Raw genomic sequence first — 25,793 nt, forward strand, 5'->3', positions numbered from 1 at the left:
AGCGTGGAACCAACCATTGTGTTGGATCCCCGAACAAGGACCCCCCCCCTGACTCGAAGTTGTGTCTTGTGCGCCCTGTGTCAGTTGGCTGAACTGGAAAGCTGGTGGGAGAAGGGGGGACTTGGCGTACGTGACCAAGGGCAGGTCGGTGTGCTGGACTGCGTCATAGTTTGAGATGAGTTGGTTGTGTAGAAAGGTCTATGGTGTTGGTAGGGAATTATATAGCGTCCTTTTTTCATATATGATACGTTCGGAACAATTAGTTAATTTTAGTGATGAGCTCATGGTGATTGCTATATGTTTGTCAGTGTGTTCTGTGTCATGATCATGATAACTTCGTATTTGTAGCTGTATGTAATTTAAACTATTAATAATTAGAATAAGCATTCTTGCCCCTGTAGTGGTGCGAGCAAAGACATTATATTTTATATTAATAATTAATAGTAGAGAGTAGATAGCTGTGCAACTAGGCCAGTGCAGTGTGGTTTGCTGCGTCAGCATTTTGCTTCTATTAATTCTCTCAGTGAGAAAGAATTGTTTGAAAAAATAAATTCATTTAGCTTGGAGAGCTCTAGAGTATGGAGACGCTCACAGGATTTTTGGGTGAGTACTTTTGGCAAATTTTCTAGCGTTTGGCGCCGAGGCGGCACACAAAAAATTGCACTGGCCCTGGTTGGACGTAATTAATGGGGTATTCTACTAATTAGACTGTTATTAGACCTGAGAGTGGTAATTGTTAGAAAACCGCGGGTTTAAGCTTAACTTTTTCTTATCAATACGGGGTGTTTGGTGGGGGCTTGTTAGGAGTAGTTGTAAGTACAGTAAGGCTTGATAGGAAGCATTCGTGATTAAAGACGTAGTAGAACCTTTTTAGTTAATTCTTAGAATTCATTAGAATACCCTGGGTTAGCTTAGTGATTTCGTGGTGTGCTCTTAATATCTAACATTATCGTTATTCATAGAAAACTTATTGCGCTGTATTTTATTTCATTTTATTTTATCTTATATCTGCTGAAAGTTGTGTGTATTACTGTGGGACGAAGAGGGCCCCCTAGCTTAGCCTATTATTCCCTTGTAGTTCTTTAGATCAGTCATTATAGTATACACATTATAATTTCTTACTGCCTTGTGTGTTTATTATATTTTGTATTTTTCCTTCTCAGCTTAGCCTATTATTCCCTTGTAGTTCTTTAGATCAGCCGTTTCCACTTCATACAAACTTCCGTTGGCGGCATCTATTCGAGCTCTTTTAGTCATGACGGTCAGTGTTTCATTGCCACAACGACGCATGTGCGCAGTCAACGTCTTCTTAGAAGAAAATCCCTCGCCGCAAATATTGCAAAGATGGCGTTGACTGCGCGATATACATGTAACTTCGTGACGATTCTTGTTATCTTCCCTTTTAAATATTTTATGGCAATGTAGACACTCCATAATTAATAAAATAACACGTAATATAAAATAATAATAAGTAATATAAAATAATAAGTAATGTAATGAAAAATATTAATAATACAAATATATATATATTTTAACGCGGTTATTTGATACATACACATACTAGAATAACACTAAATTACTAAATAAATAATTTTATATATACATATACAACTAATAAAAATTAACTATCTAAAATACTGAATGGAAAATATGAAATATAATAAAATAATAAAAAAGAGCAATACAAAATAATTTAACGCAGTTATTTAATACAAATTAAAAAATTATTTTAAAATGAAAAAAGAATAAAAAAATTATTTTAAAAATCAATAAAAAGAATAAAAACTATAATATCACAAAATTACTAAATAATTATATACTGGGTGCTTCAAAAAAATGTATACACACTTTGAACTATTGTAGTTTTCCCGCTCTACAAGGTTAATGTTATATATCTTCGCCAGGTGCCAGCATAATCGTCCCTCTATGTTATATTATCAGTTGGAATTTGTAATATCAACATGGGGGACGTACGTTTGAGTTTTGAAGAACGTAAGCAGGTTATTAAGTGGTACTGGAAGTTTGAGAATGTAAATGAAGTTCAAAGACAGTGGAGAAGGGAGTATGATACAGAACCACCTTCAAGATTAACAATTACACGCATACGAGACAAATTCGAAGTTCATGGAACAGTGTGTGATGTGCATAAAGGTCATTCAGGTCGGCCTCGAACAGCTACAAGTGATGAGTCATCAACGGCAGTCTTGGAACTGTTTCAACGCTCTCCTAACAAATCTTCAAGGCAAGGGACACGTGAAAGTGATGTAAGTGCTAGCAGCGTGCTACGCATTCTGAAGAGAGGCAAGTATCGTGTTTACATTCCAAGGCTGGTGCAACAGCTAAATGACGACGATCCAGATCGAAGGTTGCAATTTTGTGAATGGATTCAGGAGATGGTGATACGTGAATCGGGATTTATGGGTAGCATCATTTGGTCGGATGAAGCCCAATTCAAACTTAATGGAACTGTCAATAGGCACAATTGTGTTTACTGGTGTAAGGAAAATCCTCACATTACAATTGAAAAAGCTGTAAATTTGCCTGGTGTAAATGTGTGGTGCGGTTTGTCTTCAAGGGGACTCATTGGACCTTTTCGATTTGAAGGCACTGTAACTGGTATTAATTACCTAACAATGCTTGCTGATTCCATATTTCCTGCCATTCGTGCATTATACGGTAATGATGATTTTTATTTTCAACAAGATGGTGCTCCGCCGCACTATCACAGGGACGTACGAGCTTACCTGGATCAAAATTTGTCGGGCCAGTGGATAGGACGCAGGGGGCCAATCGAGTTTCCAGCACGCTCTCCAGACCTTACACCACTGGATTTCTTCTTGTGGGGCACAGTAAAAGATGAGGTGTACAAACGTAAACCACGTAACCTAGATCTTTGGAATGAGATTCAAGCAGTGTGTAGAGAAATCTCATTGGACGTTTTGATACGATGTACAGAATCTGTGGTGACTCGTACTCAGAATTGTATTGATGCTGCAGGTCACCAATTTGAACAGTATTAACATTTGTTATTTATGTTTCATTTACATTGGACTTTCAGCTTTCTATTTTCCTGAAATTTAACTTTGTAGAACGGTAAATAAATTTTCTATGGAAGTTCAAAGTGTGTATACATTTTTTTGAAGCACCCAGTATATATTGTAACCAAGTGTGGAGGGGTAGGGGGCGTAACCACGCTCGCCTCAGTACGAAAAAGTGATGGAGGGGGAAGGGCACTCCGCTACTGGCTCTGATGTAGTACGTTTGTATACAGAAGTGCATGTGGAAAAAATTTATATCTCATACTATACCTAATTATCTAATCTGTTACAATGATTTCTTGCTTACATCCTTTCTCTCTGTTTGTTGTAAATATATAATTTAAAAGTAAAAAGTGAATTATCGCATGAACTCAGCCCTTCTCACCCTAGCATAGCTGAGGATTTTAATCTACTTATAAGGACTGGTGAGTTATCTTTAACTATCTTTAATAGACGAATTTGGGAAAAAATTCAGCACACCCACCAATAGGGCTTATAAATAGTGGCGCCCAACCAATAGGGCTTATAAATAGTGGCGCCCAACGTGAGGGGCTCGAGAGGCGAAAATTCATTTCTTGTAAGCAGTTATAATTTCTTTATTAGACAGTAAGTAATTAATCCTAAGAAAAAAATTATTTCATTATTAGGTTAATGTGAGAGATTTACATTTCTGTTAACTAATTTGAAAGAAAAAAAAAACTATATCTGAGCGTAATTTTACTAAATTATAAAAATATAAAATAAAATAAAAAGTTAAAAATAATTATTTAATGAAGGAAAGTAAGAAATACTGATGCATGGTTGTTGTTTACTGTGCGAGAGTTCAAATGAGTTGCTTTTATCTATCAAAACAAGTATTGTGATCTCTTACTACAACTACATTAACAAGTTGAAATATAAATAATCACTAGCTTCAATAAACATCAGAAAATTCTGAATAATTCAATAGAAATCTATTGAAATGTTATCTTGAAATTAATGTAACAAAATTGAATTTTGAAAATTTAAATTATTCTCATTTTCCTATTTCTTCAGTATTTTCGTATTCCAGAACTAATTTTATTAAGGCTTAAACCATTAAAATAACTCAATTAGAAAAAAAATTTAAGACGCTAGATAATAATTACTTTAATTTATCCAGCATATGGGGTTTATTCTATAATTATCTAAGAATTTTGATAGTAACAAACTAGGTAAATGATTTATTTCTTATAAGTTATATTACTCTATTTTTCGATGTTCTAAGAGGAATCTTTTCCAATTTAGGTAACTCTCTTATAACTTCAAAGCAAAATATTTATTGTCACTTTTACCTAGACTAAATTTATTTCATTAAGTGAATATTAAAAACAAAAAAAAAAAAGAGATAAATATAAGAAAAATTGAGATAAACAAAACAATGAACATACTGAATGAAATAAACTGTTACTTAATTTTTGTTTTATTTATCGATTGATAACTTAGTTACCTAATTTATCGAATTTAATTCATCTTTCTTTGTCTATTCCTTAACAAATTTTAAATATATTTAACTTAAGGTATGACTAATATCATTATGTATTTTTACTTACTATTATGCTTTTGTTCTAAAATATCTTGCATGAAGTATTGACATTGCTTTTTCCTTTGCTTAATTAATAATTATCACATACTTTGCATATTGATTTGCTTCTGATGTTCGCTAATGTACTATATACTTTATTATTTTATTATTTTCTTTGATTTAACTGTAACTATTTTATGCCTTATCTATTTTTTATTCATAAACAATGAAGAAGATTTTCTTATTTTAAGATTAATTTAATGATTACAGGCATTTAACTGACTTTATTCTTTGAATTATAATTATTAATTGAAAATTTTATTTCATTATTATTTCCTTGCAGAGAATTTTGTTCAATTATTTTCATTAATTGTATTTTTGTTCTTATTTCTTTCATTTAGTAAAATAAAATAAATTTTGTAAATAGTTTAAAGTTAAGAAGCTTTTAGAAAGAAAAAAATTTAATCGAAGTAACACTATTTTTCATAGACAGACACACGTTTTATTTTTCTTAGTATTATTTGCATGAATCTGGAATGCTATTTTTTCATTTTTTTTGGAATTTAGTTTGATCTATCTTTTCTCTTCTATTCAGTTCCTAACTTTTCCTTCCCACTTCTATAAGTACTACGATCACTCGGCGAATGTCAACTGACAGTACACTCTCTCCTGAGGAACCTCATTTAAATTAGCTTTATTATTGGAAGAAAGAAGAATTACTGGAATTTAACAGGTGTTGGAATTTAGGGCCAAAAGACACAGTTGATAACCTTAGGGCTCGAATCAAAACATTTTTCTTAGAAAACCCTTGGCTTTGGACCGTAAGTTCTACCATATCTACTAAAGAACTCTATAAAATGCCACAACCAAAAGTTAATCCTAGTTTGAAGGAGGATCCGTCTCCTACAATATCCTCATATCCAACTGATTTTAGATTTCATTTCTTCAGTTCTTTAAAATTTGACAATACCACATCTCTCAGTGCTGAAGATTTTCTTTTACGAATCAATGAAAAAAGGAAAGCCTCCAAAATCAGTGAAGAGGAGCTACTGTTGTATCTACCAGAACTGTTCCAGGACACTCCACTCAATTGGTGTCGCCTTGAAATAGACAATTGGACACAATGGAATGACTTTGAGACAGCTTTCAGAGCTACCTTCTTTCCTCCCAACTATCAGGAGAAACTTAAAAAGGAAATTGAAAAAAGGACTCAAGGGGAGTATGAAAAGATCTTGGACTTTGCCATAAGTCTCAAAACATTAATGAAGAAATTAACTCACCCTTTGTCCGAACCCGAACAAATTTCTAACATCTATAATAATTTACTACCCAAGTACCAGCTATATATTAGGAAATCTGAGGTGACTTCCGTGGCACATCTGATGAGCTTGGGTCAAGAATTTGAAAGGATCGAAGATAGGGCGAAGACTTTTCGACCCCCACCTCCAGTGGATCGAAGTATGTTTCCTGAGGCTGCCTATAAACCAAGTTCTCTACCTAAAGAAAGTTCTAAGAAGATGTCTTCTATTGCCTCAGTCCAACAGGCTTATTCAAAGCAACAAAGACCTAAGAAACCAAAAACCAAAAATAATGCCTCTACCAACTCTGCTAAAGAAGAAACAGGTATTACTGCAATAGAGAAGAAGAACGATGCTGATACCTCTTCCAAGATTGTCTGCTGGAATTGCCTTGAAAATGGCCACCGATATCCAGCATGTATAAAGACTAGGACTATTTTCTGCTATCATTGTGGGACTCAAGGCATAACCCGGAAACATTGCCCTAATTGCAATAAGGGAAACTAAAGAGGGTCCAGTCTGAAGAGGTCTCCACTGGCCCTGATATCTTTCCCAATGACCTCAACCCACAACCACAACAGCAACATAGACATATATCGTCCCTCACTAAAGGTGAGGATCGCTTTTTCATATCGTTGAAAGTTGGAGGAATCTCTATACCTACACTGGTTGATACGGGAGCTAATCATTCTTATATAAGTACCGGAGGACTGGCTCTCATACCTTCGTCACAGATCAAAATAAGCAATATTATTCCTCACGAAGTTTCAGTCGCTAATGGGGGCAAGGAGATTGTCAAGAATGTAGTTGCCTTTATAGCCTTCATTCATGAACGACAAGTTAAATTAAGCCTTACCCTGTTACCCACATTAACGGTACCTTGTCTACTGGGTATGGACTTCTTAAAATCGTTGGGGATAGTGATCGACACAGCAGCAGGCTTATGGTGGTTCAGAGATCAGCCAGAAAATACTTCATCCTTTTTGACCGAACCATCCTCCAGACCCTTTGAGGTTGCCGGCCTCAAACGACTAGCACCAGAGGAAGCAAAGCAGCTTGATTATCTTTTGGAAAAGGAAGTTGGAAGTATGGACAGTTCGATCGGGATGACCAGGTTAACTGAACATTTGATCAACGTGGGAGATCACCCCCCAATTAAGCAACGAGCCTATCCTGTCTCTCCGGTAATTCAGGATGAAATAAATAAGGAAGTGGACAGAATGCTACAGGAGGACATCATTGAACCTTCTTATAGCCCATGAGCAAGTCCTGTGGTAATGGTTAAAAAGCCAAATGGAAAGTATCGATTTTGCGTTGACTTTCGCAAGATCAATGGTATTACTAAACCAGATGTATATCCACTACCTAATATGACGTCGCTGCTAGATCAGTTAAGAGCGTGTCGATATATCTCTCTAAGATAGACCTAGCCCACGCCTATCATCAAATACCTTTATCTATAGAATCCAGAGAAATTACCGCGTTCATAGTATTGGGTCGAGGTCTCTTTCACTTCAAGAGGTTACCTTATGGACTTTGTACCGCTCCAGCAACTTTTCAGAGACTGCTTGATTCTATCATAACGCCGGATCTTGCACCGTGTTGCTTTGCCTATCTAGATGATATCATCATTGCTACAGCAACGTTTGAAGAACATCTTCATTACCTCAGACTAGTTTTGGAAAAACTGCGACAAGCCGGACTAAGATTGAATCCAGAAAAGAGCGAGTTTGCATGCAACGAAATCCGATACCTAGGGTTCTTAATAAATGAACATGGACTACAAGTAGACCCACAAAAAATAGAACCTTTGCTTCAATATCAAGCACCCAAGAATATTCATGAACTGCGGAGACTAATCGGTATGGCGTCCTGGTACCGCCGGTTCATACCTAATTTTGCTGATCGTATCCGACCCATGACCGAATTACTGAAGAAAGGAAAACCTTTCATCTGGGATGAAGCCCAAGATAATTCATTAGAAGAAATCAAGAAGATCCTAACTTCAGAACCAGTCTTGGCCAGGCCAGATTTTAGTCGGCCATTTGTTCTTCAAACTGATGCCAGTTCTACCGGTCTCGGTGCGGTACTCACGCAACAGCAGGACAACCAGGAAAAAGTGATTGCTTATGCCAGTCGAGCACTAACTAAGGCAGAAATTAATTATAGTGTAACCGAGAAGGAATGCCTTGCCGTTATTTGGGCAGTGCGCAAATTCAGGCCTTACCTCGAGGGTTATCATTTTACTGTCATTACAGATCATGCCAGTCTGAAATGGCTTAACAATCTCAAGAATCCAACAGGTAGATTAGCACGTTGGGCACTGGAGCTTCAGAGTTACCAATACGATATCGTCTATCGCAAGGGATCAGCACACTCTGTTCCGGATTTTCTTTCTCGTCTTCCTGCAGAAGAGGCTCCTCCGGAAGAAGAGATCTTTCTTATAAACAACTTCACAGTCATTAAGGACACCTGGTATAAGTCCAAAGCGGAGCAGATACGCCGAAGGCCAAATGATTTGCCGGACTGGAAGCTTGAGGGAACACACTTGTATCGCCATATAATGCCTGATGAGTCAAGGATACCAACAGATTATTCTTTATCCTGGAAACTGGTTGTCCCGAAGGATTATATCAACCAGATTCTCCAAGAGAACCATGATCGTCCCGATGCTGGTCATCTTGGTCAGGAGAAAACTTTGCACCGTATCTCCCGTTTATATTATTGGCCAGGTATGCATGCCGACATCGGTAAATATATCCAACGATGCCAGGTATGCCAAAAAATCAAACCAGTTCAGAGATTACCTGAGGGGAAAATGAATCCTCGACAATATACAAAACCTTGGGACATTGTATCAGCTGATATAATGGGACCCCTGCCTAGATCATCAAATGGATTTTCATATCTTTTAATCTTTGTCGACACATTCACTAAGTGGACAGAAATTATTCCGATCAGGACAGCCAACGCCACCAATGTGTGTAAAGCGTTTCGATAAACTGCCGGAAAACTCAACACCATCAACGGGTGCACCCGTCCGGGTGCCAACCATCATCATCAACAGCTAATTGAAAATCACATCATTTTCTTATTTTCAGCTGATAAACGAGATATATATACCTATATAAAAACGGGGAAAAGGGGTTTTTTAAACAGTTTAGACAATACAATTTGTGCATGCGGTTTTAGTTTTCTTTGAATTACATTTGGATTGTATATAGTTTTCCGTTTCGGGTGTGGGGAAACCCTGAAAAGGAAGAAAGAACTTTAAGTTACATTATATTTTGGAAGTAGACTATAATTTACAAGTTTAGAGCAGAGGAGTTAATTTCATTTTTGTACATTTTTTTTTGTGGGGTTTTGTACTTAAGATTTTTAGATATTTGCAGTTTTATTCAGAGTTTTAGTATATTTTCATTATTATTCAGATTTATAAGTTTTGTGCTACGGAGAGAGAGAGAAGAAAACGGTAGCTTGTTATTTTTCTTTTGGGGTTTTTTATAAATGTATGTAGCTGGCCAGTAAGCCCAGAAGAACTCTGGAACCAGTGGCCCCTAGATTGCAGTATTGAGTGCTAAGGAAAAAGAAAAGTGGGCCGGAAGTGTATTTGTAATTGCCACTCTACTCCACTCACGGTTAACCTGGACACAAGGTTCAGAAGAGTCCATAGGGGTTTTCACCGCAGTGATGGACAACTATTTCCATTGACTTCCAACTGTGCCCAGCGAGCAGGAGAGGCTGAAGATAATTAAGAAGAACATACTTCCCTACTACCTGGACCGTTTAGCGCTACATGAGGTCAGAACGGTGAAGGACTTAGTGAAGCTAGGACGCCAGCTGGAGGATGCGAAGTGGAAGATAGAAAGTCATCGACCACCATCTGCGGCTAGAGGCCTGTTGGAACCAGACTTGTCTTATCAGTCATCCGCATCTAGACAGAGAGAGCCACGTCAATGGGTCAGCGAGGCCAAAGAGGACAAGCCAACATAAAAGGGACCCGTCAGGTGCTATAACTGTTCGAGGACAGGACATCTGGCGCGGAACTGCAAGGAGGTGACTTGTTGGACTTGCAAGCAAGTGGGTCATACCTCGAGGACCTGTCGACAGAAGAGGAAGGAAGCGAAGAGCGATTCGGGAAACGACCAAGGGGGTCGAACATAGGTGGGCGATGTTCGAAGATAACCCCGAAGTCCAGCCGAGAGTCTGCGGAATGGTTGTGTTGGTTAGACATCGTGAGAGAGGCATGCGGCGGAAAATCGAAACCTCTGGTGACTTCGAAGACAGCGGACGAAAGACCGTTCCTGGAAGTTGACATTTTGGAAAAGGAAGTGATTGGGTTGTTAGACTCAGGAGCTACGAAGTCGCTACTAGATGCGAAGAAGTGGGAACACTTTGCGAGGCTTGGGGTGAAGCTAGAAAGGGCAGATGGCATCAAACTTTGCTTGGCAGATGGTTCAGCTGCGGGAATTTTGGGAAAGGTGACTCTTCCGGTCAAGTTGGAAGGAAAGGTTGCAGTCATCGAGTTCCTGGTTATTCCCAACCTCACACACGACTTGTATTTAGGAGTGGACTTCTGGCGGAAAATGCATGTGGTGCCAGACTTGAAGAGGGGAACATGGGAGTTCGGAGGTGCAGTGGAGGAAGGAGTAGGACAACCGCCTGCATTAAATAGCGAGTCTTCTCTGGATGAAGGGCAACGCACGAGATTGAGCGCGCTAACCGAGGAATGGAAGAGGCTTAAACCTGGTAAACTCGGATGTACCAGTAAGGTAGAACACTTCATCGACACAGGAAACCAAAGGCCGATAAAACAAAGATACTATCCTGTTTCGCCGTACGTCCAGGGAGTGATGAACCAGGAGTTGGATCAGATGCTGACGGATGGAGTGGTGGTTCCGAGCAACAGTCCATGGTCATCACCAGTGGTCCTAGTGAAGAAGGCCGATGGTTCGCACAGGTTCTGCGTAGACTATCGTCGGCTAAATGCGGTTACCAAGCTGAGAGATGCCAGATACCTGTCGACCATCGATATCAAGTCAGCGTATTGGCAGGTACCCTTGGAAGAAAACAGCCGAGAGAAAACCGCATTCACGGTCCCGGGACGAGGACTTTTCCATTTTCTGAGGATGCCGTTCGGGCTGCATAATGCACCTGCGACTTGGCAGCGCCTGGTGGACACCATTTTGAGAGATGATTTGGCACCGTACGTCCTAATCTATCTGGACGACATAATCATTGTGACGTCGGATTTCGAAAAACATCTAGAGATCCTGGAAGAAGTCTTCAGAAGATTAGCGGAAGCCAACCTCTTGATTAACTGGGAGAAAAGTTACTTTTGCCGGAGCGAGCTCAAGTACCTGGGCTATGTAGTTAATCAAGATGGCCTGAGAGTGGATCCAGATAAGGTGTCGGCCGTGATGAACTATCCAAGACCAGAGACGATGAGGCAAATTAGAAGGTTTGTCATGGTACAGGAGGTTCGTCCCTAACTTTTCGGCAGTGATTGCACCACTGACGGAGCTAACAAAGAAGAAGACGAAGTGGAACTGGGGAGAGAAACAGGAAAAGGCCTTCCACGATATCAAGGAAACCCTCGTTTCAGCACCTCTACTTACGTGCCAGGATTTTTCGAAGCCTTTCATACTGCGGACAGACGCCTCGAACTCTGGGTTGGGTGCAGTACTCTCTCAGGAAGGAACTGACGGCGAGAAGCCGATTGCTTATGCGAGCCGAGGACTCACTTCCGCCGAGAAGAAGTACTCAACCACGGAACTAGAGTGTCTGGCTGTCTCGAGAAATTCCGACCGTATTTAGAGGGAATGGAGTTCACCGTGGTGACAGATCACATGGCCTTAAGGTGGTTGCATAGCTTGAAGGACCCGAACGGAAGATTGGCACGTTGGGCGATCAAGCTGCAACAGTATCGCTTCAATGTGGAACATCGGCCGGGGAAGTTGAATAAGGCCGCCGACGCCCTCTCGAGAATATTAGAAAAGAAAGAGGAGGTTGACGCCGTGGAGACCCGCGATGACCAGTCGAGACCAGATCTGTGGTACGGCAAAATGGTGGCGAAGGTCCAGAGGAGCCCGGGGGCCTACCCAGAATGGAGGGTAGAGAACGAGAAGTTACTCAAGAGGATTGTGGATCGGCAGGAGATCCTCGGAGAGGACCACCCCTGGAAAGTGGTGATTCCTAAAGCCCGCCGATCCACATTACTCAGGGAATACCATGACAGTTCTCTATCTGGCCATTTGGGCTCCTTTAAGACCTTGAAGCGCATCCAAGAGAGGTACTACTGGCCAGGTATGAGCGCAGATGTGCGTAGATACGTGGCCAGGTGCCCGACGTGCCTTGAAATGAAGCCGTCGCAGCAGAAGCAGGCAGGGTTCATGGGACAGCAAAGAGTCGCCGAAGCTCCATGGCAGATTCTAAGTGCTGATCTCATGGGACCCTTGCCGTTATTTGCTAGCCAGAACCGCTTCGTTCTGTGCGTGACGGACTTCTTTTCAAAGTACTCGATATTGGTAGCGATGCGCCGGGCTACAACTGTAAAGGTCGCGAAGGCTATAGAGGAGCAGGTCTTCTTGATGTTTGGGGTACCACAGGTCGTGATCTGCTACAACGGGGTCCAGTTCAAGGGCAAGGCATTCGTGGACATGGTCAAGCGATATAAAGTGAAGACGTGGTACACGGCGTTATATCATCCTCAAGCCAATCCCATAGAGATGGTTAATAGGGTGATGAAGACCATGATAGCCTCCTATGTGAAAGGAAATCATCGCTCTTGGGATAAGGAGTTGCCCAAGCTAGCCTTTGCCCTGAAAACCGCCGTACATGAGTCAACAGGATACACCCCAGCGTACATTAACCATGGAAGGGAACTACCCCGCTCAGGCGAAGACCACAGCGAGGAGGATGGAACCCTGAAGGAGTTAGACTTCCAACGAGAGGCTCATTTGGAAAAGATGAAGAAGATGCCTGACCTGTACGAGTCTGTAAGGAAAAACCTTAGGGAAGCCTACGAGAGAAGTAAGAACTTCTATAACCTTCGGCGAAGGCCGATCCATATAGATGTAGGTCAGATTGTGTGGTGCAAGACACATCCCCAGTCAGATGCCGGGGAATATTTTGCAGGAAAGTTGGCCCCGAAGTTTAGAAAAGCGCGCGTGCGGCGAAGGATATCACCTATCATTGTCGAGCTAGAAGATATGGAGACTGGGAGGAGCATAGGGACATACCATGTGCAAGACCTGAAGGTGACCCCGTCAGTCTAGAGAACAGGGAGGATCTTTGGAGCAGAGGGGGGAGGCCAGGAGGAGAAGGTCTCCTTTGATAATATTTCCTAATGTCCTTACCCCCATCCCAGCCTTAAGTCCTTTTTTTGGGGGGGGGTTTTTGTGAGGTTAGTGGAGGGTGTTACGGTTCGGGGTGAAAAGGGAAAGGGAAAAGAGAAAAGAAAAGGAAAGAGAAAATGAATGCACTTCCGTTCATAGAAATGGATTGAGAGTGGAGTGGTGGAGCGGCTACAAATATTGTAAATGGGTAGTAGATAGTGTTTACAATAAGTAATAGAGGGACAATGGAAAGGTGCGTGCATGGCGCGTGGGGAAGTCGGCGGAGAGGAAAGTGTGTGCTTCGTCTCAAGTTACGCACATCTAAACAAAGGACTATGCATCGGCAAGTCAGCATAGATAAGCCACATTCCAGTAAACTAGTAAACAAGTGGCATTAGTATTTAAGCCCCAGGTAAACAACAACCGACACAGATTGTTCTCAGAGTCTATGCCCGCCGTATCTCCTGTGCGAGTTCCAGCCAGCGCTCAGCTTCCTAGCTGTAAGTTCTTATACAAATTATACCATTGCAAACACCATCATTTGTGTAGTAAGAAATAAAGTTTTTAATTTTTAAAAACTTTGTAACGACTACCCATCTTATAACTGGCGCCCGAACAGGGACTGCAAAGTCAAAGTTCAGATAGAAACAAAGACTTCAGTATCAACTGATAATTGCAGTCAAGAATTATACCAACTAGTGCGACTAATTATCTCGCTAGACGCTAACGTGTGACTACTCATCCCACGATCTTTCTGAAGTTACGAGCTCCCTCACTGAAGGAAGAAAAGAAAAACATCGTGACTACTCATCACGAAGGAAGCAGCTCCACAACGTGAGACGAATCATCCCACTCAAGTGAAGCAGCTCTGGCAAGCCTTCAACCACAACCGAAGGACGGCTACGCATCGGACGAGGAGCAGTCTACCATTTCCAGGTTCACCATCCACTGGAAACCAAAGGTAACTTATACTCCAGATACTAATATAGAAATCATTATGACTTCGAAACCTATAAGTCAAGATATACTTAAGTGCATCCCCGAATACGACGGTTCAAGCCATGAGTTATATCACTTTTTAAACACATGCGAGGAATTGTTTGACACATACTGTAAACCGAACATTAACGAGAGAGAACTAAACCACTGGCTATTAGTGAAGACCGCGTTAATTAGAATCAAAGGTTCGGCCAAAGTAGTAGTTTTAAACAACAGTTGCCAAACTATAAATGAAATCATTAGAACGCTTAGGTCCAACTTCGCAGATAATCGGTCTGTACCGGATTTGTTTTCTGAATTAAACAGAATGAGATCGAAACTAAAAGAACATCCAATTGAGTTCTTAAACCGATTAGATGAAAAAAGAACAGGTATTCTAACCAGGTATAGAATAGATGGAATAACGGGAGTAATCTTAACAGAACTGACACGACAACTAGACGCCCATTTAGTGAGAATATTCCTGTATGGAATTCACCCAACACTAGGGGCTCACTTACAATCACTCCAATGTCAATCCTTAGATGATACACGAGCAAAGATTATAAACGATTGCGGAATCGTCTTACACCAGTTAAAATTGACAAACACCCCCAATAATGAATCAACCTCCTACACGGATAGTAACACACACCATAAAAACAAAAGACATCATAACACGACTCACAATAACAGGAATAACCAGTACCACCACTTCAACAATACATTTGAAAATTTTCCCCATAACAATTATCATCAACAAAATTACCCTCAACATCATCCTCAAGATAATTATCCTTTATGGAAACCACAAAGGTCTAGCCCATTCCCAAGCAAACCTTTCAACCCACTCTCCCAGAACACAGTGTCCATGCGCACAGTGAGACCACAAGAATTGACGGTAACAGAAAGAAAAAGAAACAACGAAGTAAAAACTCTGAAAACCCAAATGGATAAGTTAACCGAATCTGTAGCTAAGTTAACAGATCATTTTTTAGTCAAAGGCACGAGCCAACACCCCCCAGACCGATAGAATTCGAACTTGAAAATCTATCAAAGTCTCTACCATACTTTCTAGACGATAACAAGAATAAATGGTTGATAGATACAGGGTCACAGAAGAACTACATAAATCCATCAGTACTACCCGAAGGAGCAAAAACACATAAGGAAAAATTTATTGTAAGTACCCCTGTAGGAGAACAATTAGGAAACGAGTACGTAATGATAAATTTAGATAAAATGTTTCAGAATGGAAAAGATTTAACAGTAAAATTCTACATATTCCCCTGCTCGCGAAGATACGAACTCCTGTTAGGATATGAAACACTCAAAAAGATAAATGCAATGATAGACTTCAGAACTAACGTGCTAAAATATGATAATGGCGAAAGAGAACTATGGTTTAATATTAAGGAAAAAGAAGAAATAAATATAAATAATAAAGTAGATAAGGTAAATAAAATAAGAGATAAAAATAAAAAGTCAAATATAGAGGTTATTGATAAAATTACGAATGAAAAAAAGGTAAATAAAAAATTTAAAAGTATAAAACTAAAAAAGGGCTACAATATAGTAGAAATACCCGTGAAAAATCGCTGTGAATTCGGACTAATAGATAACTACGAATTCAAAAACGATAAAATAAAAATAGGTAAAGGGTTGGTTAAAACAGAAAACGGTAAGGCTAAATGTTTAATCTATGCACAGGAAGTAGCGACCATTAGTCCCGAACCCATGGAGCTGGATGAAATCATTTCTGCCCACCGAGCTCCTCCAACGATCAATTGTCCAGGAGAGCTAGAATTAATAAAAACCGAGATACCCGACTTAATTAGAACCGCTCATATGAACGAGGAGGAAAAAAATGAAATAATAAATCTTGTACGTAAACACCCGGAAATAATAGAAAACTATCACAACGGAAAAACATCACCGCGGAATGGCAGAATCCTATGAACACATACGACGTAGATATTATTGGCCCGCTATGTATAAAGATATATCTAATTACATAAATAAATGTCAAACGTGTTTAAAGGTAAAATATGATAGGAACCCTATTAAAAAACAATATGAAGTTACACCGACACCAGATAAACCGTTTGAAAAAATCGCAATAGACGTCTTTATATACAACGCGCAAAAATTCTTGACAATGATAGATTTGTTTAGTAAACGAATAACAGATTACCCCATTAAAACACATAATGCTATAGAAATACAAAATAAACTTCAAAAATATTTTTCAATGTTCCCATTGCCAAAAACGATACAAATGGATAACGGAAAAGAATTCCAGAATATAGGTATTAAAAATTTACTAACGCTATTTGACATCACCCCATATTATACCACCCCAGGTCACTCCCAGTCGCAAGGTACTATAGAAAGAGTACACTCGACACTAATTGAATTACTAAATGCAGTACAACTAAACAACAAATCTAATAATATAAAAAAGAACATGGTATTAGCAACCATAGCCTATAATAATACAATAATATCAAACTTAAAACTAACTCCCATGGAGACAACATTCGGCAAAAACAACATTAATCCACAAAATGTACAAACAAACATTCTAGAAGAAAAAACTAGACAATATCACCAAGACTTAGAATTAGTACATAAATTAATAAAGGAAAATATCCAAAAAGAAAAAACCCAAAGAACTGAAAAATTAAATACGTCCAGAGAACCCAATATAGACTTACCCACCAACATTTATGTAAAATCCACACAAAACAAAAAACACACTCCAAAGTACTTTCCAGTAGAATACGATCCACAAACTAGGAAAGCAATAAATCCTAAGACGAAATCTCGGAGAGAATTTAAAATACACCCCAACAGAATTAAGCGACCTAGAAAAATAATTAGAAAAACTTCCTTTGCAGGAAACAATGCTCCAGCCTCTTCTTCTATTGTTAATAACCCCTCTACGAGCTTACGTAGTGACGGATCTGACTAAGTCCAAGGGTGTAGTAACATTAAGAATACAACCATCACTAAGTATTAATCAGACATATACATATACGCATAATGTCAATCTAAAAGAACTACAAGAAGAATTGAACAAGATAGAATACAATTTAAACACTATAAACCCACAGCAAAGAAATATACATCATGATACACTAATAAAAACTACCCTCGTGTATGCTAAAACGAAATTATCGCATTTATATTTAGACAAACTAACACGCCCAAAAAGAGGTCTTATAAACGGACTTGGCACCGCTATTTCTTGGATTACCGGAAATATGGATGCCAATGATAAAGCAAAATATGACAAATTAATTAAACAAGTAGCGAAAAACGAAATCAATATGCAACATAATTTGCAAGGCCAATTATCTGTGAATCAGGAATTAATAAATAAATTTAATAAAGATATCTCTATAATACGAAACAACAATAAGATAAAAGAATATTTTAAAAGCGTTTATAATGAAACCGCCGCAATTAACATCGCAGAACAATACAATCTTTTATTTATAACACTGCAATTAATAGTAAACAAGATAAATGATCTAACGCTTAGCGCGGAATTTTGCAAGACCGGCATCTTACACTCAAGCGTCATTACAAGTGGAGATTTAAACCAAGTATTAAAAAACCACCAATGTGCAGTTTATCAGTAAAGAATTAAAGGTCTTGTGGCAGGTCAGCACACTTAAATGCGCATTACATGATAACTACATATCTTACTTCATAGAGATCCCTTTGTATACAAGTACATATGAAACTTTGTTTTTATTATCACATCCTTATAAAGATGATAACAATGTATTTACAGTTCTAGCACATCCCGCCGTAATCCTTCGGCAAGTTAATGATTTATATATTAGTAAGGAGTGTAAACTAATAAAAAATAATTATTATTGTAATAATATAAAAAGAATAGAGAATAATACATGTGTAGAAAAAATATTGAAAAATAAAGATAATCAATGTAATAAAATAAAATTAAGACATAATGAAAACTTTATTAAGTATGTAAGCATTATTAATAAATATTTAGTAGTTAATCAAAATAATATAATTGTAAATATGAATAATCAAACTAATGTAACCATGGTAAATAAATACTGTTACTTGTTACAATTAGAAAATAATGAATATATTATAGGTAAACTTAAACCAAGAATATTTTGGGAAAGTAATCTATTAGATATAATTAGTTTAAATACAAATAACCCTATAAATAAAATAAAAGTAACCTTTGAAGAACTTCATACATTAAATATATTATCCAAACCACTAGAAATATTAAGTCCAGTAATAATGGATAAAACACACACTATTGTACTTTACATTTTATTCGTAATAATCATAACAATAGCAATAATTTATTGTATATTCCTAAATAGAAATACATTTACCAAATTTAAGAAAGTATCAGAACCAACAGAAGTAGGGATAAAAATCGTACTTCCCACTGCACCAACCCTCAACCCTCGCCGAGGGCGGCTCAATCTTGAGGAGGGAGGAGTTACGCACATCTAAACAAAGGACTATGCATTGGCAAGTCAGCATAGATAAGCCACATTCCAGTAAACTAGTAAACAAGTGGCATTAGTATTCAAGCCCCAGGTAAACAACAACCGACACAGATTGTTCTCAGAGTCTATGCCCGCCGTATCTCCTGTGCGAGTTCCAGCTAGCGCTCAGCTTCCTAGCTGTAAGTTCTTATACAAATTATACCATTGTAAACACCATCATTTGTGTAGTAAGAAATAAAGTTTTTAATTTTTAAAAACTTTGTAACGACTACCCATCTTATAACTTCAGACGGTTCTCTACCGGATTTTCATCTTTTCCCCGGTTGGAAAAGACTTTACTGGCCTATCGTCAGCCCAGGGAGCAGACGAACTACCTGAAAAGGGATCAGGTCTGTAAAGACGAGTGAGAGTGGAGCGCAGGGAGGAAAAACTGCCGGAAAACTCAACACCATCAACGGGTGCACCCGTCCGGGTGCCAACCATCATCATCAACAGCTAAGTGAAAATCACATCATTTTCTTATTTTCAGCTGATAAACGAGATATATATACCTATATAAAAACGGGGAAAAGGGGTTTTTTAAACAGTTTAGACAATACAATTTGTGCATGCGGTTTTAGTTTTCTTTGAATTACATTTGGATTGTATATAGTTTTCCGTTTCGGGTGTGGGGAAACCCTGAAAAGGAAGAAAGAACTTTAAGTTACATTATATTTTGGAAGTAGACTATAATTTACAAGTTTAGAGCAGAGGAGTTAATTTCATTTTTGTACATTTTTTTTTTGTGGGGTTTTGTACTTTAGATTTTTAGATATTTTCAGTTTTATTCAGAGTTTTAGTATATTTTCATTATTATTCAGATTTATAAGTTTTGTGCTACGGAGAGAGAGAGAAGAAAACGGTAGCTTATTATTTTTCTTTTGGGGTTTTTTTATAAATGTATGTAGCTGGCCAGTAAGCCCAGAAGAACTCTGGAACCAGTGGCCCCTAGATTGCAGTATTGAGAGCTAAGGAAAAGGAAAAGTAAGCCGGAAGTGTATTTGTAATTGCCACTCTACTCCACTCACGGTTAACCTGGAGGTAAGCGGAAATTCATTTTTTGTTTCTTATTTCATATTACTTAATATTGTGTGAAATTTCCTAAAGAAAGGTGCATTCATTTTCTCTTGGACAGCGTAAACTGTTCTGGAAAAGTGGGGAGGAGGAGAACAGATAATAGAGTAAAGCGGCCTGGATTATTAAGGTGACGCGGTAGCCGTTCAGAGGTTCGATCCCCGCTGTGATAGACATAGATTGATCTTTTTTTTTCACTGGGAATAATTAATTTTTTTTATTTTATTTTATTCTTCATTTATTTATTCCCTTATTTATTCATTTATTTATTTATTTATTTTTATTTATTTCATTTTTTTTCATTTCTCTTTTTTTTGAAGGGGCTTCCGTCACTTTCCCCGTATTTCCTTAAGTGACGTGGCGCCCAATTTGTTATTACTAAGTCTTATTATTTAATCAATTAATTATTATTAATTCCAATTTTCTCTCCTTTTTTTCCTACATTTATTTATCATTGCTAGCAACCCACCCCCTTCTCCTTCTGAGCTTGGGCCTAAATGTAGTGGTTACACTATAAACACAGCATGTACGCCAGTGACTTTTACGCTTAACCACCCGCTAGAGGTAATACCGATAGAGAACTACGAAATAAATTTGATCAACGCAAATACGAAACCTTTGAAAAATTTAAAAAGCTCAAAGGAGACACCGATAATCAGAACCGAACATATGAATGCCGAGGAGGAACAGGCGATCAAGAAACTAGTAAAAGAGTTTGCCGACTTATTTCATTCGAAACAAGAACCACTAACGTTTACTAACAAAATAAAACATGCAATAAGAACGATGGACAATACCCCAGTATATACGAAGACATATAGATATCCAGAAATCTATACGGAAGAAATTAACCGACAGGTCAAGGAAATGTTGGAGCAAGGGATAATCAAGCATTCACACTCACCATGGAAAACACTAGTTTGCATTGTGCCAAAGAAAATGGACGCCTCTGGAACGAAGAAATGGCGAATAGTCATAGACTACCGGAAAGTGAATGAGAAGACCATAGATGATCCCTACCCAATACCGAACATCACTGAATTGCTCGATAAACTAAGCAGATGCCAGTATTTTTCACTAATAGACTTAGCTTCGGGATTTCACCAACTTGAAATGGAGCAAGATAGTACAGAGAAAACGGCATTTAGCACAGACCACGGACATTTCGAGTTCTTACGTATGCCATTCGGTTTGAAAAATAGCCCACGGACATTTCAGCGTGTTATGAACAATGTCTTAATAGGGTTGAAAAATTGTCGAGTCTATTTAGACGACATAATTATATTTAGCACAAGCTTATCTGAACACATAACAGACTTAAGAGCATTATTTAACCGTTTGAGAGACGCAAATCTAAAAATCCAAGCAGGCAAAACAGAATTCATAAAACGGGAAATAGGTTACCTAGGACATAGAGTAACACCCAATGGAGTCACACCTGACCCCCAAAAAATAGAAGCGATTCGAAAATTTCCAGTACCCACTACGACCAAACAAATCAAAAGCTTTTTAGGATTACTAGGATTTTACCGAAGGTTCATACTTCACTAAAGAATTTACACTCACTAGGGACGCTAGCAGTGTTGCTTTAGGCGCTGTCTTGAGTCAGCCAACGGATAACTCAGATCGACCTATAGCATTCGCAAGTCGTACATTAAATGAAACGAAAGCAAGATTATCAACCATCGAAAGAGAATTGTTAGCTATTGTTTGGGCAACAAAATACTTCCGACCATATCTCTATGGCAGGAAATTCAAAATACACTGTGACCATAGACCTCTTCAATGGTTAATGTCACTCAAAGAGCCCAATTCCAAACTAATGCGCTGAAGGTTAAAATTAGAGGAATACGACTACGAGATCATCTACAAAAAAGGAAAGGACAATAAGGTTGCAGATGCATTATCCCGCATAGAGTTTCATATGAAGGAGACAACTACAACACCGCAAGCGACTGACGATTTAAGCAACGTAACGTATAAATCAGTAAATAAGGCTGCATTTGCAATTATATTCTGTTCTGGGTTTTTGTGCTTAATAGTTTTTCTTTACATTATACATATTATAATCTCCCACTTGCCTTTTCTTTTGTTTTTCTACCTTCTTCCCCTTACCACGTAGATCTCGCCGTTTACTACGGAAGTTTATGTTAAAACGGCGTGGCGCTCAAGCACAACATATATATACATTCTTTATTTTATATAAATTTTATTTTACTTTTTTTTATTAATTTAGTTTTGTGTGTCTACACCTCGGCCCACCCCGTCTCCACTGAAGCTACGCCGGGGCAGCGGAAGTTAGCGTAAATTAGCGAAACAATTTAAAGGAACTGAGTTCATATCTTCTTGGATATAACTTTTACAATGATAAGGATATGACTGACCTGCTAATCATGACCAATCAGAGTTTACTGAATACAGTGACAATGAGTAATGGTAACGAAGTGTGGCCATGAAATTTAATGAAAATATCAACATACTATTATGTTAAATAATATATTGTACTTTAATAAATTTATTTTTTTTATAAATGTACATAAAAAACCTTGGCCTTATTTTCCAAATGTTTCAAATACTTCACAAAATGGAAAATAAGGCCAAACCATGCCAAGACACAAGTTATTTTGTTTACACGCCGCAGACCGGTAGTGAATAGTTTTGTTCAAATTAGCGGCGACTCCCTTCCATGGAGTAAGGAAGTTAAATACCTCGGGTTGGTGTTAGACTCCAAATTAACTTTCACAGAACACCTAAACTCAGTGTGGGATAAAGCGGTAGGAATTATGTGCAGTCTCTTTCCTCTTTTGAACCGCAACTCTAACTTAGATTTTCTAAATAAAAAACTTATCTACTATCTTTATATCCGCTCCGTACTCCTATATGCAGTCCCTGTATGGTCCAATACTTGTTATACCAACTACGGGATGTTACAAAGAGTCCAAAACCAATGCTTAAGACTAGTTGGGTCATATCCCCGGTGGACACCCATAGACTACATGCATGCAGCACTTGATGTTGCCAGCGTGTCCACATTTATCTTTTATGAAAAAATAGTCTGTACAGAATAATGTTTATTTTTCAAAACCCTTTTTTGCAGAAACAAAACATGTGAAACAATTAAAACTTAAATTTAAGTACTACATGTAAGGTTATATAAATAAAACCCAACCCTAAATATGTCAAAGACCCCGTGAAACGTATATGATTCAGCAAAATACCCAAAAACTAATGTTTGCTTATCCTGTACAATTTTTTCATTTCCTAAAAAATCGTGATTTTGTAACATGAGTTGTTTCTGCAATAACCGATTCAACTATTGTAAGTTTTCATAAATTTATTTTTTTTGAAGATGGTTATAGAAATAAGAGGAAAAGAATTAAAAAATTTACAGGTTTTGATTTCTTAAAAGATTCTGAAAGCTATAAAGATATATTTAATTGGATTAAAGAAAACTTGAATATAAGTGAGCTGTACAAGAGTTGTGCATTACTAAATTTGGAAAGTGAAGATGATTTCGATGATATCACTACTAAATTATTGGATTGCTCAATCGATTTAGCATTACTAGCACCTAGAAAAAAGGTGGAAGAATATTCCGTCAGTGAGCATGAAGAAATTGAAGCAGAAGAAAAGAGTAATAACGAGTATGTTGATGCAGAGGTTATGATCACTATAAAAGAGAAGGCCAATAAATTTGTAATGTCTTTTCGTGATGTGCAAGATTCTATTCGTTCATTTAGTGGCGAAAATGACCGATTCTATCGAAGCCTAGGCCTCGGATTTCGAAGAATTCTGATATAATTGAATGGAGTGATATACAGAAGCTAGTTTTTGCAAAGCGTTCTTTTGACAGGTTTAACAAAATTGTTCATACAAAGTGAAAAAGGATTGTGCATGTAGTGACAAATAATCAAACTAGTAATGACGGGTCGATGTAGACATATCAATATGCAATGTAAGGTTATAGAGTAACCTAGCTAGTATCAGTGATATAATATTCTTTCAAACTGGCAACACAGTGAGAAGACCCCTAGTTCCACCGTATACAGGTCCTTATCAGGTATTGCAAAGGGACCAGAAGACATGCCGGCTTCGACTGGAAAGTCGAGAGATTGTTGTTTCCTTAAATCGTGTGAAACCAGCCTACATGCTGACAGATGACGACAAGCAGGCGGATAGTCCAACAAAGACTGGTATAAGCCATGAAGAGCAACAGATACCTGCGCATGCAGGACCTGCATCCCAGGTATTGGAAGATCAAGATGTTGTACATTCTAGCGAAGATAGAGAGGTACCCCATTATCGCACCCGTTCAGGACGTGTAGTGCAACCAAATGTTCGTTTCCTCGACGCCGTCATTAGGGGGGAGTGCTGTAGTGACAAATAATCGATCTAGTAATGACGGGTCGATGTAGACATATCAATATGCAACGTAAGGTAACCTAGCTAGTATCAGTGATATAATATTCTTTCAAACTGTGTGCCATTTTTACTTGTTTCTTTTTATTGCAAAAGAAATTTAGAAGTTCCTTTTATTTTATATTGTGTTTAATTGAGTGTATCTGTAACATTAAAAGTTTTCATGGTGTTGTTTCCATAATATTTTGTATTCACTTGTAAACCCGCAAAAATTCATTCACCTCTGATCAGCAGAGAAGAAACACAAAATGCACTTTTAGAAAAATCAAAAGCTGCTCTGTTTGAGGAGTTTTCTCACCGAATAAACAGTGCAGATTTGCACCGTTTTTTATTATTAAATATTAAGATTATTTGTCAACGTGAATTTGTAATTATGTTTCATTTAAATCAAAAGAAAAATAATTTTGTGTATTTTCCAATTATCTTTCACTCTGTTCAATTAAAAGTTGATTGATCGGTGTTCAGCCCCCCTGTTTAGAAATTGTCAGTAGGCGCTAGCAGCGCATCATTTCGATGTAGGCAAAACTGCGATGGAGGAAGGAGAGGGGACTGCAGCGTGAGCGGAGGGCATGATTGTTGTCCTTGACTGACCAATCATAAGCGTGTCGCTTATGATTGGTCAGAAGTGTCAGCCATTACGTTTTTGCAGCGTCTATAGACATAGGTTTGTCTGTGAGAAATTCGACAATCCCCGCTGTCCGGTGTTTTTAAAGAAGCATACAAAATTTTGGCTCGTTTTGTGTTGGATGAGGTGGCAGTGACACTTGCTATGGAACAAGTCAGTCTGTGTTGCAATAATAAAATATACAATAAGGAGTGTAAGTCTTTTCAATTATATTTATCGACTAGACCTGTAGTGGTATCTCTCGGTGTTCCTGTTTTATTTGAAAGGATAAAAATATTTTGTTCACTCAAGGTATTTCTGAGTGTTGGTGTTCCCCACCCTTTCCCTTAATTTATATTATATTTTATTTTTCTGTTATTACCAATTGCTCTCCCAAGTTGTCCAGGAAGGTATCCCCCCTAATGAGTGTAGCCCTTCACTTTATTGCATTTTGCGTTACTTTGGAGTATTTACATTACTTAGTTGGTTAGTGTTTTCATAGTGTTCAGTGACGTTAGTGTTCTTTATACAGGTGGCGTCCACCCTGTGTGTTACTATTATTAGAAAGTTATAGGTCAAAGGAAGAAACCCTTAGAAGTGGGAAAATGCCTCAAAAAAAAAGTGTGGGGAGCAATAGCGAAGCATCTAACACTAAATGGATATCATGTAACTGGGCCGCAATGCTCAGCGAAACTACGCAGCTTAAAAAAAAAACAACTTATAAATCCGTCAAAGATCATAACAACAAAACGGGTAACGACAAAAGAAACTGGCAATTTCTCGAAGTTTGTTTAAATTTTTAAATATTCTACTTAATAAGCTTTATTTTGAATAATAGTCTCAATGCATCATATAGTTTTTTGCTCTAGATAATGGAGGAAATTTTTGCCAAAAAGGCTTGGTGCAAACCGGTTGCAGTGGCATCATCCCCTGGTCTTTTATCGAGGAATATTGA

General features: G+C 38.1%; 1 protein-coding gene across 1 annotated transcript in view; it reads right to left on the reverse strand.

Annotated features, from left to right (window-relative positions):
- LOC141448031 (uncharacterized) overlaps nt 1-25,793 on the reverse strand; it is a 183,730-nt gene that overhangs the window by 16,387 nt on the left and 141,550 nt on the right. The gene's annotated exons all lie outside the window — the stretch shown is intronic.

This window comes from Rhodnius prolixus, unplaced genomic scaffold (genome assembly GCF_049639745.1).
Source record: "Rhodnius prolixus isolate KJV_2025 unplaced genomic scaffold, Rpr scaffold_1, whole genome shotgun sequence".
Lineage (NCBI taxonomy): Eukaryota > Metazoa > Arthropoda > Insecta > Hemiptera > Reduviidae > Rhodnius > Rhodnius prolixus.